Raw genomic sequence first — 6,500 nt, 5'->3', positions numbered from 1 at the left:
GAAAGCCAAGAGGTGTGGCATCCAGGAAGCCAAGTGAAGAATGTGAGCCAAGCAGCAGGGTTGACCCACGTGCCAAATCCTGCAGACGGGTCCAGCAGGATGAGATCTGAAAACTGACCCCTGGATTCAATCGTGGGGACCTGGTATGCTGATGCTTTTGCTCAGGGTTGTCAGATGGGGGAGTGCTGGGTGAGGGAAGGGGTCGTACCACCAGGAAAGATGGTTACTGTCTCCTCTTAGCCTAAGGGGGCTTCAATACCACAGCAGAGAGAGTGAACCCTTTGAGGGTCCACTTAATCCTTTGCTCCTCGGGCAAATTTTTAGGAGAAACACTGCAGGGTATTAAAAGGAAAAAAAATCTTGGAAGAGAAATATTTCCTTAAATATAAAATCTGAAATGTGATGACTAATATTTTTGGCCTACCAACTAGTTTCAGCAGCTCTGTTCCAGAGTTTGCCCCTTCATGTGTCAGCTGTTTTTGTCCACGGGATCTCAGGTTGGCTAGGAAAAAGTCATTTAGTCCAACCCAGCCCTCGTGAAGTTTAATCCCTTGGAAACTGTCCCTGGAAAGACCTGGGGAGCTCTGGCTGTGGGTTAGGCAGGCCTCCTGGATTCCCAGCTCCAGCCCTCACAGCCTGGTCCCCAGTCCCTCTAATCCCAGTGTACTCGTCTGAGTGCGGGATGGCTGCTCGAGCTGGCAGGAGTGTCACGGGATGATGTTGGCAGAGTGCTCAGCTCTGAGCTGGACACAGAGGACACACTGAATACAGGGAGGAGACCTCTGTCTAGCTCAGTTATTGATCCCTGTCACCCACAATGATGGGAAGGCCACCACCTACAAGGCAAACCATCCCCCTTAGGAATAGGCCACTTCACATGGTGGTCAAGTGCACAGACTCTGGAGCCAGACAGCCTGGGTCCAAGTCCCAGCCTTGCCCCTTACTGGCAGTGAAAGCCTGTGCAAGTTACTGACCTCTCTGAGCAACATTTGTTCATCTGTAAGTTGGGACTAATGATTCTACGAGCGACGCAGGTAAAGTGTTCATGAGCTGCGCCTGACCTGTAGTAAGCACATGCTGTGTAAGTGTTTCCTTCATTATATGGATAGTGTCAGCTGTTGTTTTCATCTGAACAAAAGAAAGAAAGCTCCCTTGCCGTCAAAAGGGGGCTGAAGAGATATGGGAGTGGATAGCCTCAGCCTGTATTGACCTGTTGTGCATTTGCGTCCCCTCCATCATGTTGGTTGACTCTGACTAGCTCTTTCCTGGGTCAAGATGCATAACCCATCACCCAGGTGTTAGCCAGAGACCAAGGATGGTACCGGACCAGACGAAGGCACCCACCTCGTGTACAGTTCTCCACACGTGGAATTTCTCCCTCCTGCCCTCTCCCACCCCCATTGCAGAGCTGCTCCTCGCCGGCCACAGTGATTTCTCCTCCTCTGTCATCACAAAACACACTCCCATTCACATAATATTACCAGTGCTGTAACAGCTATAAGTTCTGTGCAGACAGTGACCACCCATTTCCTCACCAGGCTCCAGCCCCCGGAGGTCAGCTCTGGTCTGTGTCAGAGGCAGGAAGTTGAGAACAACTCTCTGGATGATCACTCACCGCCCCCGCCACCCACCCTGAACTCAGGGCACTTCTGCTTACTTTTCCCCCAGGAGGGCAGTTGGAAACTGTGACAGGGAAAGAAAGACCGTGTGGTTGCTCACGAGAGAGGGATTGTAGCAGTGTGGCCCCTCCGTAGGTCAGTGCACCAGCTCCTGTGGTCCCCGTGGCCTCAGGCGGGTAATGGAGATAGGAGCAGTAACCTCTGGAGCAACAGCAACTATACAGCCAAGCCATGGAGCCAACATCTGTGGAGCATGTGTTAGATGCCCAGCACTCCTGGAGGGCTGCAGGCACAACCTTTCACCAGCCCAACCCCCTGGGCGGTGGCTTCCACTCATACTCCTCTCTCTACAGATGAGGGAACTGAGGTTTTTCAAGGCCAAGGCCTGTGGGCAGCCAGGAAATGGCAGAGCCAAGACTCAAACCCTGGTCTATCTGATTCCAAAATCCACGTTCCCACCGGCCTGCTGGCTCCCCGCTCTGGGCAGCCGCCACCATGGCGAGGCTGAGCCTGCCTACAGCAGCTTCAAAAATCAGCTCTCCCAGTTGTCCACCCCTTAGCTCCAGAGCTCCTCCTCAGCGTGTGCTGGCCCATTCGCTCACTCAACAAATTGTTCTCGAGCACCCGCTGTGCGCCAAAATAGCTCTGTCTTAATGAGGCTTACATTTTTGGGGGGAGATAGTCAGGAAACAGAATTATGTAATAAAGATACAAAACCATTTCAGGCAGCAAAGAGTGCTGTGAAGAACATAAAACAGGGCAATGAGGCAGAAAGCAATTGGGGGAAGACTTCTTAGGAAATGCCCATCGATTCAAGACTGAACAACAAAAGCGATGGGGCAAATGAAGAGCTTATAGAAGAAGCAAAGAGAGAGCAGCGGGCGGAAAGGACTGAGCTAGGAATGGGCTGCTGTTTTCAAGGGACAGCAAGCGGAAGGCAGTGCGGCTAGAAGGGTGAGTGAGGGGGTGAGCCACAGGAGAAGAGCTTGGAAAGGGAAGCAAGGACTAGGCTATGAAAGACCTTGCTGGTCGTAGCAAGACACTTGGGTTCGATTCACGGTGTGGTGAGAAGCCACTGGAGGGTGTGCAGCTGGAGAGTGGTGACTTATCTGAGTGTGTGGGAATGGACGTAGGAGGAGACGCAGCAGAACGAGTCTGATCCAGCCTCTACTCATTGCCTGTCAAATAAGTGAAGACCGCTGTCATCTTCCTCATCAATCTCTACTTCTCCACGAAGTACTTTCGGTTCCTCCAGCTGTTCCTCAGATGACAAGGTTTTAAAGTTCCTCCCATCCTGCTTCCGACTCATTGGCTTCTTGAAGCCCCTTCCCACGCCAGCTCTAATCTGTGACTCCCCTTCTTCATCTGCTCTACCTCACCCAGCAGTGCTCCATTCTCCCATCTCTAGAATTAGCCCTCTTTTCTTACCCCTGCTGAGAATGTCAGGAACAGGCTGGTTAGTGCCGTGTCAGGATGGGTCAGAGGGAGAAGCTGAGCCCTGGCGGTTGCAGGAAAGGGCTCAGCTAGCCCTGTGGGGAGCCCTGAGGCTGGGATGACCCTTCAGAGTTGTCCTGAGTTGGGGCAAGGGGGCCAGGACTTATATCCCCAAATCACCCTGTCATTGGCTATAGGCTGCTCTGGGAAGGGGTGTGCCATGGAGAGGTGGCTCTCTTCTGCCAAGGCCACAGTCCCAGGGGCTGGAGAACAAGTTCTCTGTCTTCAGTTAGGAAATGGGTAACATATCACAGCATCCACGATAATGAGCAAAGAAGACTAGAAGTGGGGCGACAGGCAGGGCCCTGTCTCGGCATCTCTCGGCTTTCCTCTCCTCTGTGTGTCATCGCTCTTGATTCTCTCTCCTCGAAGCAGCACGTGTGACCGCAGGCATCCCCAGACCTATGTTCTACCGGCTCAGCTTTCCTCCGGTTCCAGCAAAATTCCGGTGTTGAACTTGTACTGGCCCAGAGGGGTGACCATTCCTCAGTGGTGGTTGTTTTAGGGATAACACTGGATCTGCTCTAGTTTATAAAAGATGTAAATAATTATGTGTTAGCACTTTACCTGTACAGATTCAGTGAAACCGTGAATAAAAGCCAGTGCCTAGAAATTCGTAGATGTTCAATCTATGGCTGCTGTTGTTAGGATTTAGATAGGTATCGAAGGTTGGTAGCGAGGATGGAACATTCTGGAACCAGGAGGAACACGAAATAGCATGAGAAAGCTACAGGTGAGCTTGAGGGGCAGTGAGTAAACCAGGCTGACAACATGGAGAGAAGAATGGTCAGCAAGCCTGGAGAGTAGATTGGCTGAGACTGAGGAGGGTTTGAACGTGAGAGTAAGGAGTTTGGATGTTGTCCTGTAGGCCATTGCTGCTCCAGGTGGGGTCTGGTCTGCAGGGTTTGTTACCTGTCCACGATAAACACAGAAATTGATAGTAAAAGTAATAGCAACGTGACCGAACAAGTCTAAGTCTATTGAATCTAATAATAAAAAATTGGAACTATATTTTATGTCTTTTTAAATTTTTTCTAGAAATGTGTTTTTATTGTATTCTATAAAAGCCATGATCCATGATGGATTGGAAATGTTTTTTTAAAACTAATCCTTCACCACAGATAGTTTGAGAGCACCGCTGAAGATGGCAGAGGGACATCAAAGTTTTACGACAAATGACATGTTACAAGATTCGACTTCTCCTAGAGGTAACACGTAGGGTAGATTGAAGTGGAGAGAAATGGAGGTAGAGATGCCGAGTAGGGGCTCCCGTGACTGTCTGAGTGCGTCGGTAGAGGCCGCTGGGAGCAGGGATCTTGAGAAGGCAGGAATCAGGGCAGGGGCTCCTTTCTCCCAGGGTCTTGACCACATAAGAGCTTTGAAGTGTAAGGAGAATTAGAATGAACTGGGTGTGTAGGTGCTGATCTATTCAGAGCACACACACCCCTCCCCCCCCCAACACCATACAGAATACATCTGGGACTCTGAGTGCCATATTTGGGCAAGACAACATTGCCATCTGTGATCACACAGACCCGTAATCTTGGCATAATCTTGTCCCTGCTGCATTTCTGGGCCCCCACGTCCAATCAGGCCATGTTCATTCTGTTTCAGAAACAGCTCTCCTGTCTCCCCCTTCTTGCCAGTATCCTTCTCCTCATCTTCCATCTGTGCCCTTAATGCTTTAACTCTCCTGAAGGCATTCAGATCTTGCCACTCCCTCACTCGGAAAGCTCTCACGGCTCCCTATTGTCTGGGGGGGAAAATCCAACTCTTGAGAAGGACATTTAGGACCACCACTACGTGTCACCAAACCCCACATTTCAGCCGGAACTCCCGCTTCTCCCTCTCCCATGCTCCAGCTGCCCTGCTCACAGTTTCAAAGCAGCCTCCTGCACTTTTGTGTGCCTGTCCTCCTACAGCTCACTCTGCGGCAATGAATTTGTGCATACTGAGTCAGACAAACTCTTCAAGACCACTGCCAGGAACCAAAGGATGCACAGGGAAATCTTGACCGTCTCGCTCTCGGGCTGGGTGGCCCACGTGCATGGGATGCCTTCATTTTGAGAGTCAGTCTTAGCAAACAAGAGGAAAGTCAGAGAGCGGGCATAATGAATCTACCATAGGCCGGGTGTCTTGCTTGTGTCCTCATTGCCTATCATCCAGTTTAATCCCCATGACAACCTGCTGAGGTTTTTAGCCCCGTCTATAGCAGAGGAAACCAAAGCTTAGACAGGTTACTCTTGTGCCTAAGGCCGTCTAGCAGTAAATCGCAGAGTGGGGATCTGAGCTTAGGCACTAAACATACTGGTTCTTTATCATCAGATGAGACCGAGAAAGAGAACACTCAGATTCCAGGACCGCCTCTGCTAGAAACCAGCTCACTTAATCTCTTTGGGCTGAGCGTCCTCATTTGTAAAATAAGGAGGTAAAACTAAATGTTTTTGCAAAACTCCATCCTTCTCTTACATTCTTTGAGTCTGAGTGATGATAGCTGATGTTTGTTGAGTGCTTATTACAGGCCTAGCATCATGCTAAGTGTGCGTTTAATCAGATTATCTCATTTGATCCCACATGCCCTTATGAATAAATGCAGTTGCGATTCCCCTTTGACAAATGAGGAAGCTGCAGTATGGAGAAGTGAAGCAGCTGTCCCAAGGTCACACAGCTAACATGCAGGGGAACAAGGTTCTAACTCAGAGAAGCTGACCGGGAGGCCATGCTCGCAGCCTGTCTGGCTTCCCAGGGTTCAGGCCTTGTATGAGGCCCAGCTTTCTCTCGCCTCAGGGATGGGCACCTGAGCTCACTTGTCCTGGGTGATTCCCGGCCGTGGCCAGGGCTCCGAGCTCCGGCTCCCTGAGGCTGGGTCAGCTCCCCTCCTGTGGGCCCTCACTGCCCCTGGACCTCCTCCAGCATCCACTTAATACACTGCTCTGTGCCTTCCTGATTGCTCTTCTGCCCTCCACCCTGGGCTGTAAGCTTCCCCGGGTAACGGAACAATGCGGGGCACTGTGACAGGAAGACGCTTCCACATGGAGCAGCACTCGCTGAGGAGACAGCAAGCTGAGTGCTGCTTCTCCTCGGCTGGTCCTAACGGGCTGAAGAGACCCAGGATGCTAGGCCCAGACCGCAGCTCCCAGCAGACTCTTTTGTGACCAATGAACAATGAGGCTTTTTCTAAACCATCCTATCCAGGACGCGTGTTGCCATACTTTAATTAACATAGGCACCATGAAACCTATTTTTTTCCTGATTCTTAAAGCAAAAACCCTGAGTTTTCTCCTTCCAGAAAACATTTTAGTGAATTTCTTCACTGGTATGTTCCCTTGCCTGGCAAGTAAATAAAGTCAGCATTATTATTATTATTTTATATTTATATATGGCTCT

Source organism: Equus quagga, chromosome 6 (assembly GCF_021613505.1).
Source record: "Equus quagga isolate Etosha38 chromosome 6, UCLA_HA_Equagga_1.0, whole genome shotgun sequence".
Classification (NCBI taxonomy): domain Eukaryota; kingdom Metazoa; phylum Chordata; class Mammalia; order Perissodactyla; family Equidae; genus Equus; species Equus quagga.
The sequence above is the reverse complement of the archived record's forward strand: the minus strand, read 5'-3'. Positions refer to the sequence as shown.